The 10,063-nt window shown below is 41.3% G+C and overlaps 1 long non-coding RNA gene across 1 annotated transcript; it reads right to left on the minus strand.

Moving 5' to 3' along the window:
* Positions 1–3,404: 3,404 nt before the first annotated feature.
* LOC306661793 lies at positions 3,405–9,208 on the minus strand. The gene is made up of 3 exons (XR_013763955.1): positions 9,031–9,208; positions 5,668–5,802; positions 3,405–4,663 (listed from the first exon to the last, which is right to left on the minus strand). It is a non-coding gene; the product is annotated as an uncharacterized lncRNA (long non-coding RNA).
* Positions 9,209–10,063: the final 855 nt, after the last annotated feature.

The raw sequence follows: 10,063 nt of genomic DNA on the forward strand, positions 1-10,063 counted from the left end.
TTTAATAATTTGAGTTTTTTCTCTCTCCTTCTCTTTGTTAGTGTGGTAAGGGTTTATACATTTTATTGATTTTTTCAAAGAACCAACTTTTTTTTAAGAATGTACTTTTTGTTTTGTCAATTTTTAAAATTGTTTCAATTTCTTTGATTTCAGCCCTGATTATAATTATTTCCTGTCTTCTGCTGCTTTTGGTGTTGATTTGTTCTTTTTCTAGGGCTTTGAGATGTAATATGAGGTCATTTCTTTGTTGGCTTTTTATTTTTTTAATGTATGAGTTCAACGAAATGAACTTTCCTCTTAGCACTGCCTTCATAGTCCCAGAGATTTTGATAGGTTGTATCAGTGTTCAATTTACTGCTAAGTATGTTTTTATTTCCTCCTTGATTTCTTCTTTTATCCATTCATCATTCAATAGCATACTATTTAATCTCCAGGTGTTGGAGTAGCTTCTATTTCTTATTTTATCATTGATTTTTAGTTTCATTCCATTATGATCTGATAGAATTAGAATGCATAGTAGTATTTCTTTTCTTCTTCTTTTTTTTTTTTTTTTTTTTTTAATTTGCCAAGTAGGTCTATTTTGGAGAAAAATCTATATGCCTCTAAGAAGAAAGTGTATTCACTCAATGATGGATGAAATACTCTATATATGTCTGTTAACTCTAAATCATTGATTGTATTTTTAATTCTTTAGTTCTTTTTTGTTTTTTTTTTTTTTTTTTTTTTTTTTTTTTTTTTGGAAGATCTATCCAGTGATGAGAGAGGTGTGTTAAAGTCACCCAGTATTATTGTGTTGTGGTCTATTTGATTCTTGAAATTGAGAAGGGTTTGTTTGAGGTATGTGGATGCTCCATTGTTTGGGGCATATATATTTATGGTTGTTACGTCCTGTTGGTGTATGATTCCCTTAAGCAGTATAAAACGTCCTTCTTTATTCCTTCTAATTTTGGTTTGAATTCCACTTTGTCTGATATGAGGATGGAAACCGCTGCTTGTTTATGCAGTCCATGTGAGTGATATGTTTTTCCCAACCTTTCACCTTCAGTCTGTGGATGTCTTTTCCTAGGAAGTGAGTCTCTTGAAGACAGCAAATTGTTGTTTTTGTTTTTTTTGTTTGTTTGTTTGTTTTAAATCCAATCTGCCAGGTTATGTCTTTTGGTTGATGAGTTTAGGCCACTAACAGTTATTATTGAGATATGATTTGTATTCCTGGTCATTTTGGTTTATTTTGGTTTTTAACTTGATTTAGTTTCTCCTTTGATTGACCTTTCCTTTGGTGTAGTTTCTTCCTTTGCTGGTTTTCACTGTTTTTTTTTTTTCTCTTTCTTTTTTTCTTTTCATTTCCTCCTCATGGAATATTTTGCTGAGAAAATTCTGTAGTGCTGGATTTCTAATTATGAATTCTTTTAACTTTTGTTTATCATGGAAGGTTTTTATTTCATCTGCAAATCTGAAGCTTGATTTTGCTGAATATAAAATTCTCGGTTGGCATACATTCTCTTTCAGAACTTGACATCGGTTATTCCAGGACCTCCTGGCATTGAAGGTCGGATTGAGAAACCAGCTGAGATCCGAATCAAGTTCCCACTATATGTAATTTCATTTCTTTTCTCTCACAATCTTTAAAATTCTATCTTTCTTCTGTATGTTAGTCATTCTCATTATAATGTGACTTGGTGTGGGTCTGTTGTAATTTTGTAGATTTGAGTTCCTGTAAGCCTCTTGTAGTTCATTTAATTCTTTAGATTTGGGGAGTTTTTTGATATTGTATCATTGAAAAGATTGTGCATTCCTTTGGTTTGTATCTCCATGCATTCATCTATTCCAATAAATCTTAAATTTGGTCTTTGCATTTTATCCCATATTGGAAATTCTGTTCATGGCTTCTTACCATCTTCTCTGTGCAGTCAACTTTATCTTCAAGAGTATATATTTTGTCTTCATTGAGGTTCTGTCTTCCCAAGTGGTCTAGTCTGTTGGTGATACTTTCCATTGAATTTTTAATTTGGCTTACTGTTCCTTCATTTTGAGGATTTCTGCTTCATTCCTTTTAATAATCTCTGCCTCTTTATTGAAGTGATCTTTCACTTGCTGTATTTTCTCTCCAATACCATTCTTTATTTCAAAGATCAATCTGACTATGTATTTTCTAAGCTCCTTCTCTGATATTTCTTCTACTGTGTTGTTTATAGATTCTATTGTTGGAACAACTTGGTTTGTTTGAGGCACTTTGTTCCCTTATTTTTTCATGTTGTTTGTGTGTCTTCTCAACTAGCAGTATGGAGTTGAGATTCTACCCTATAGTCTTTCAGTGTTCCTGAAGGCTTCCAGTACCTCCCCTTTAAGGGGGAGACCAATATTAACAGCACCCAAGGCAAACCATATGCCACCTTAAACAAATGGCTCCTATTAAGATGTTTACAGTTTTTTCACAATAGACAGAAACAAAGTGTTCAATTATTGTCTACACTATAAACAGTAAGTTTGCTAAAAGGGTTTACCTTTTTAAATGATGAATAAGAGAAGAGAAGTAGTGCAAGATGTGATGTTTATAAGAGAGAGGGAGAGAAGACAGAGGTAAAAATTTATAGTAAGAGCAAGGGAGGAATTAATAGAGGTTGATTGTTAGTATGAGATAAATGAGAAAGAGAATCCAGGAAGACAGGTATGTGAAAGAAAAAAACATGTACAGATTTTTTTTTTATTTTTTCTTTTATTTTTTAGATGTTGATAGACATTTATTCATCTATTCATATGTGGTGCAGAGAATCGAACCCAGTGCCTCACAATTGCCAGGCAAGCACTCTACCACTAAGCCACAATGCCTTCCCCAGATTTTTTTTTTAAAGTAAAAATATAAGAATACACAACAAAACTGTCATATATTATTCAGACATTCCTCAATAAATTGATGCATGAAAATATTTGGATTCAAAGATGGTAGAGGTATGAGAGGGCGAAAAAAGAAAAAAAAAAGGAGGAAAATCTCAATGGAAAATTGAATGATTGCTTCTGTTGGCTTTCAAATATTTTCTCAGCTTCCCTTTTCCACCAATAGGTGAGGTTGTCTGAAGTTTGATGTCAGCTCCAGTCCAGTTGGTGCCGGACCTGTTGGGTGGGTGAGCTGACAGCAAGATGCCCTCACACCCTCTTACAGTCTTCCCACCCATTGTAGCTGGCCCCTTCCATTCCTGCACACTTCAGGACTCACTGACCTGGAGAGAGCCCAGTTCTCCCCAGTTTCTTCAACTTGTGCTCTTCCCAGGAAACTGTCCCTAGTCTCTGGCTTTCCATAGGCTTGCCAGACCCAGACTGGCCCACGTAAACTCAGCTGCAATCTGATGGACCTGGGCTTCAGCTTCCCCAGGCCTGTCTTGCTGCAGTCCAAAGATCTCAATGCCCTTTCTACTAGCAGAGAGACCAACAGGGAGGCACTCACAGAAAGGAGCAACCCTGCAAAGAGGCAGCCAGATGGCAGCCACTACCACACTGAGCAGAAAGACCTCAGGTGCAACCAGACCTGCAGGTACCCCAGTATATCTCCAGGCCCTAGCCTGGATCCCCAGACCAAGGTGGTCACACCCTGAGATGGCAGCAGCCATGGCAGCAAACCTGCAGGCCCTGGCTATTGTCCCAAAATGGCAGCAGCCACATGTAACCAAACCTGCAGGTACTGTGACAATGGACTTCCAGGAAACAGCAGGCAGCAGGCGATCCACTGGCAGTCTGCAGGCAGTCTGCAGGCTAATGCAGACAATCAAAGGGTAGACATCGGGTGGTGGGCGATGGGCAGGCAAGAGGCAGGCAAACTGGCAAATGGCAGATGATAGGTGGTAGTCAGTGAGGGATCCGCACTCAAAAAGCAAGTGATATGCTGGCAGATGGCCGGTGATTGCGGTGGATGAATAGGGTAAACAGCAGGGGATGGGTAAGCATCCAAGACTAACTGGCAGAGAAACAGTATTTCCTGTTTGACTCCTGAGTTACAAAGTGACAAGGAATGCAGTTTCCCTCTAGTCCACCATCTTGGATCTCTTCATAATAGTGATTTTTGTTTTGTTTTGTTTTGAGATGGAGTCTTACTATATTACCCAGGTTGGTCTCAAACTTGTGAATTCAAGTAATTCTCCTGCCTCAGCTTTCAGAGTAGTTGAAAGACTACAGGTGCATGCCACTGCACCTAGCCTAATAAATTCTTAATAAATATTAGCTGGGAATGTGGGAATTTAGTTGGAAAATTACCCAAAACAGCAACAGAGACATGAACACCATTAACCTCTAAACTGTGTAGCAAAGGGTATTAATCCCAAGTATTCAAAACAGGTTAATGAACAAGAGTCCTTGTAGAAGGCTTTCTGGAGGCAGTGTGGTCTCTGAGAACCTTGAAAGTTGGGCAAAGTTTATATAAGGAAAGAAAAGAAAGACTATCCCAAACCAGGCAAAGATCCATGGGCTGAATGTTTTTGCCTGCCACCAACCATCACCAAAAATAAATTCATGTTGAAGCCTAAGTGTTGGTGTTTGAAGGTGGGGTCTTTGGGCTATAATTCTGTCATTAGGGTGGAGACCTCCTGAATGGGATTAATGTCCTTTTAATAAGAGATGGGAGAAAACTTGTTTCCTCTTTCTGTTCTCTGCCACGTGAGGATACAAGACAAGCCACCTGCAAACCAAGAAGCAGGTCCTCATCAGACATTGGACCTGCCAGCACCTTGACCTGGACTATCTAGTCTCCAGAACTATAAGATATAAATGTTGTTTCAGCCATCCAGTCTATGATCATCTGTACAGCAGAACTGACAAAGACATGAGATCAAGGTAGGAGAGAGCATAACTTGGCCAAGCTCTATGATGAGTCCATTCCTAGTTTCCTCCTGTACTGTTTACCCATGATTTGTCTATCAGCACAAGCACATCGCTATAGTTTTATATATTCATTTCTCATTTACACATAGGCATACAATAAAAAACTAATCAGGTGAATTATTTTCTTATCCACTAAGAGCACCTAATCAACTATAGGTCTGTAAATTCCTGAGGTTCAAGGGTTGGTTTTTTTTTCCTTTGGTTTTTTTTTTTTTTTTTTTTGGTACCGGAGAGTGAACCCAGGGTGCTTAACCACTGAGCCATATCTCCAGTCCTTTTTATATTTTATTTAGAGATAGGACTCACTGAGTTGCTTAGAGCCTCACTAAGTTGCTGAGGTAAGCTTTGAACTCAAGATCTTCCTGCCTCAGCCTCCTGAGCTTCTGGGATTACAGGCATGTGCCACCACACCCAGCAGTGTTGGTTCTTTAGTTGCTTCTCAAACACACCCTGGCATTTAAAAGTGTAGACTGGAAAGTGAGAAGCAAAAGAGGGAGAATTTTAGCATGCTACTGAAAAATAAACCTGTCCTCATGCATACACCCAAACTGTCTCCCAGCTGAGTCCAGAGTTGAGTTTGAGTTTGAAGTGCTATGCTGCAAATCTCTAGCCACAATCCCCACCATTTATTCTTTTGACTAACCTTCTCCATCCTAGGAAACGAGACTGACATCTTTAGTTGAGAAGGTTGGATTTACACAAGAAACCCCACCACACTCACCCAGCAGACATCTTCATCAAAACCAAAAGGTACAGTTACAGGGTGTAGGAGAAGAGGAAAACCAAACATGTATAAAATACCTTCTGCAGTTTATCATCTGATTAGCAGGATAAAATGAAGCAAGTACGTAACTAAATGGTGGTCCAGGTCAAGGAGATATCTTAGGAAGATGTCTTGAAGTCTGGTAGGCTCCTCCTGCAAAGGCTTGGGCTAGACTGAGAGGACCGGCACACTAGGTTAAGAAAATTGTGAGCAGCATGGGAAAGCACTGGTTAAGACAGATGCTGGGGGTGACAGGTAAGGTTCAAGAAGGAAGTGGAGCTGGGCACAGTGGCACACACCTGTAATCCTAGAAGCTTGGGAGGCTGAGGCAGAAGGATTGCAAGTTCAAAGCCAGTCTCAGCAATTTAGCAAGGCCCTGAGCAACTTAGCAAGACCCTATCTCAACATAAAAAATAAAAAGCTCTTGGGTTCAATATCTGGTACCAAAAAAAAAAAAAAAAAAAAAAGAGGAAGAAGCAGAGGACAGATTAAGCAATGCTTCTAACACTAGGGAGTGAGTCTTTGGAAAGAGATGGAGTGATGTGGTATGAGCACCCCAATTTTTTCTGGTATCAGAGATTGAACCCAAGGGTGCTTAACCACTAGCCAAATCACTAGCCTTTTCTACTTTGAGACAGGATCTCCCTAAGTTGCTTAGGGTTTTGCTAAATTACCCAGACTGGCCTTGAATTTGCCATCCTCCTGCCTCAGCCTCCCAAGTCACTGGGATTATAGGTATGCTACGCATGCCTGGCAGGAACCCTCTTTTAAGATTAATCCAGGCTTATGTGCTGGATGGATGGGGGGAGATGAACTTGAGTGGGACAACTCATAAGGCAATCCAGAGATGAAGAGAGTCACAACCAGAGGAAAGCATGGGTCAGAGGAGAACAGAAGGATAAGAGAGATGGGCAACAAACCCTACTACCCTTCGCGCTTGTATGCCAAGCTCCAGCCACAGTGGTCTCCTCACTGACCTCACACATACCAGGCATGCTGTGTTATACTCTGCCCTAGAAATCTGTAGGCCTCACTCCCTTCTCCCTAGTACCTTCATCTCTATTCAAGTCCCCTTGTCATCTGACCACCACATATAAAAGAGCACCCTTCCCTTCCCCATTCATTATTTTTGTCAGTGTTGAGGACTGAACCCAACCCATGCCTTCTCAAGCATGACAGACATGTGCTCTACCACTGAGCCACACCTCCAGCACATCTCTCATTTTATATTTCCCATGGTACTTATTACCATCTGACCTAGCAGATTTTGTTAATTTGTTGTCTGTCCATACCCAAAACAATGTAAGTTCCATTAGAACAGATTTTTTTTTTTTTTTAGTTCACCATTATATCCCCAGTCCCTTAACCAAAGCACTTAGAGGGAACTCAATGAATAACTGGGTTGATGTTGGGTAGGGAAATGAACATGACACCAAGGGTCTGAGACTGGGACTTTGAAGATAGCAGTACCATTAACAGAATAGGAAAGCTGAGATAAAAGCATGAATTTGTTCAACTTGGGATGCTGAATTTGAGATGTGTGAGAGAGATGAATTGAAAATTCAGGAGAGACCTGTAAGAGCAGTGGAAGAAAGAATCCAAATCCCCAAAAAGACTAGGGGAAAAAATAGTTTAATCAGAGTAGTACAATGGCATGTCAAGTTCAAAGGGTAACAACACAAAGCCATAAATGGGAAAATAAATTGCTAGGTCAGAAACTGAAAAATGTTAATGTTGAATATGAAATGGGTTAAGGAGATTGGGGTCAAGTCATGAAAAAGAATCCATAGGTTCCTAACAGTTTGTGGTGGCTGTGGGGTAGGACTGGTAGCTTGAGTATGCAGGAGCCAGGTTGTGTGTTGCAAGCCTGTAATCCAAACAGCTCAGGAAGTTGAGGCAGGAGGATCACAGTCAAAGTCAGCCTCGGCAATTTAATGAGGCTGTGAGCAACTAGTGAGAACTTGCCTCAAAAAAAAAAAAAGCAGGAGTGGGGTGGGGATGTGGTTTAGTGGTTAGGTACCCCTGGGTTTAACCTGGGTATCCAAAAAAAGTATGCAGGAGGAGCATTCCAGGATCTTGCTCAACTCCTGAACCCAGCCCTTGCCTGAGTTTTAAATTCTTGCTTTAGTTAAGAATACATCTTTAAAGTCCGGCACAGTGGCACACACCTGTAATCCCTAATCCCAGCTACTCAGGAGGCTATGGCAGGAGGATTGAAAGTTCAAAGCCAGCCTCAGGAAAAGCAAGACGCTGAGCAACTCAGTGAGACCCTGTCTCTAAATAAAATACAAAATAAGGTTGGGAATGGGGCTCACTGGCAGAGTGCTCCTGAGTTCAATCTCTGGTACTCCCCCCCCCCCAAAAAAAAAAAAAAAGACTATACATCTTTAACTTTTACAGCCTACTCAGTTAATATAGTGCCTCTTTATATAGGATGTGGAAACCTTACACCCATTAGAGGTCCATTTACCACCCATGCCTTGCTGTTTTTTAATGCTGTAGTTGCAGTGTATGTATTACATCTAAATACATTGCAGGGCTGGGGTTGTGGCTCAGTGGTAGTGCATTCACCTAGTAATCTTGAGGTCCTGAGTTTGATCCTCAGCACCACATAAAAATAAAGGTATTGTGTCCACCTATAACTAAAAAACTTACTAAAAAATACATTACAAATTCCAAGACAATGTTCTAATATTTGCTTTTAATAGATGTGTTTTTAAAGAAATTAAGAGAAAAAAACCTTTTTATTTTTATTTACCTAGTGATTTACTATTTCTGATACTGCCCTTCCTTGCTGAGTTTCCTTCTGGACTCATTTCCCCTCAGCTTGAACCACTTCCTTTAAGCTTTGGCTGTAATATAATTCTACTGGAAAAGAGTTCTTCATTGTCTAGTATCTAAAAATGTGTTTGCCTTCATTTCCAAAAACAGCTTTGAGATGTAATTCACACAATTCAGGCTGAGCACAGTGGCACACACGTGTAATCCCAGCAGCTCAAGAGGCTGAAGCTGGAGTATTGTATGCTGGAGGCCAGAATCAGCAATTTAAGGAGACCCTCAGTGACCTAGAGACACTATGTCTCCAAGTAGGAAAAAACAAAACAACAACAAACCACACCCCCCAGGACTGGGAGGTGTAGTTCAGTGGAACCCATGGGTTCAATCCCCAGGGTAAAGAAGGAATGAAAAGGTCACTGGTGAGCTAGGGTTGGGTGGACCCAGCAGGGGTGAAGGTTTTGAGGGTGGGCTCTGTCCTCCACCTCTTTCCTGGTGCTTTCAAGCTGCTGGCAGATGCATCCTGGCCATACTCGGGAATCCCAGGCAGGTGCATGGCTCGCCTTCCTGCCCTGAGCTGGCCTCGCAAGGGGCTGGGCCCCTGCTACACTCCACCTGGTACTCACGTTTAGGAGCTTAAGCCGGATGGTGTGCATTGTCCTTGTATCATCATTCCAGTTCTGCTCTGGATCTACAAAAAATTCCTGGAGCTGGACCATATACCCAATGACTTCCCCTTTTGCATTTGGATATGGCCTGGAAAACCTGTACAAGAATCCAATTTAAAAACAAAGGTAGAGATCCAAGATGGAGGACTAGAGGGAGGCTGCTTTCCTTGTCACTCCATAACTCAGGTTTCAAGAAGAGGATATCTATTTCTCTGTGAGGCAGTCTTTGCTGCTTATCAATCCCCTGCTGTTTACTCCATTTGTCCACCTCAGTCACCCACAGTCTGCCAGCATATCGACTACTTTTGAGTGCAGATTGCTCACTGACTGGCACCTATTATCCATCATTTACCTGCTCATTGCCTGCCTTTCACCTACCATCACCCACCACCCAAGGTCCACCTGCTGATCATCTGCCGGTAGCCAGCAAACTGACTGCAGACCGCCAGCAGATCGCCAGCTGCCTGATGTTGCCTGGAAGTCCACTGTCACAGTACCTGCAGGTTTGGTTACATGTGGCTGCTGCCATTTTGAGACAAGACAGGACCTGCAGGACCCCAACCAGACCAACCACACCCCCCCTCCAGCACCCCTGCCTGAACAACCTCACCCGGCCTTCAGGACCCCCAGCCCGACCACACCCACGCCCCGAGCTGCAGCTCCCCATTTGCCAACATGTATGGAAGCCAGTACAGCCATCTTGGATTATCCTGGAAGCAGAAGCTCCCATCTTTAGGTGGGGCAAATTCCAACGTGAGACACCCGCTGGAGACTGGAAGCTCATTGTCAGGTATCTCTCATACATCAGGCTATTGAAGACTGGGAGGTTTGAATAGTATATGACTGTTATAGTGTAGGGGTTTTTTTTCTTTTTTCCTTTTTGAAAATTTTAGTTTTTATTTATTTTTCTTGCTCTATTTTCCTTTTATTTACCTGTTTCCTCAGAGTCTCTTTCTCCCTTTTCTCATGCTAACAACCAACTTCTTTTGAT

Source organism: Sciurus vulgaris (assembly GCF_902686455.1).
Source record: "Sciurus vulgaris genome assembly, chromosome: 5".
NCBI classification, from domain to species: Eukaryota; Metazoa; Chordata; class Mammalia; order Rodentia; family Sciuridae; genus Sciurus; species Sciurus vulgaris.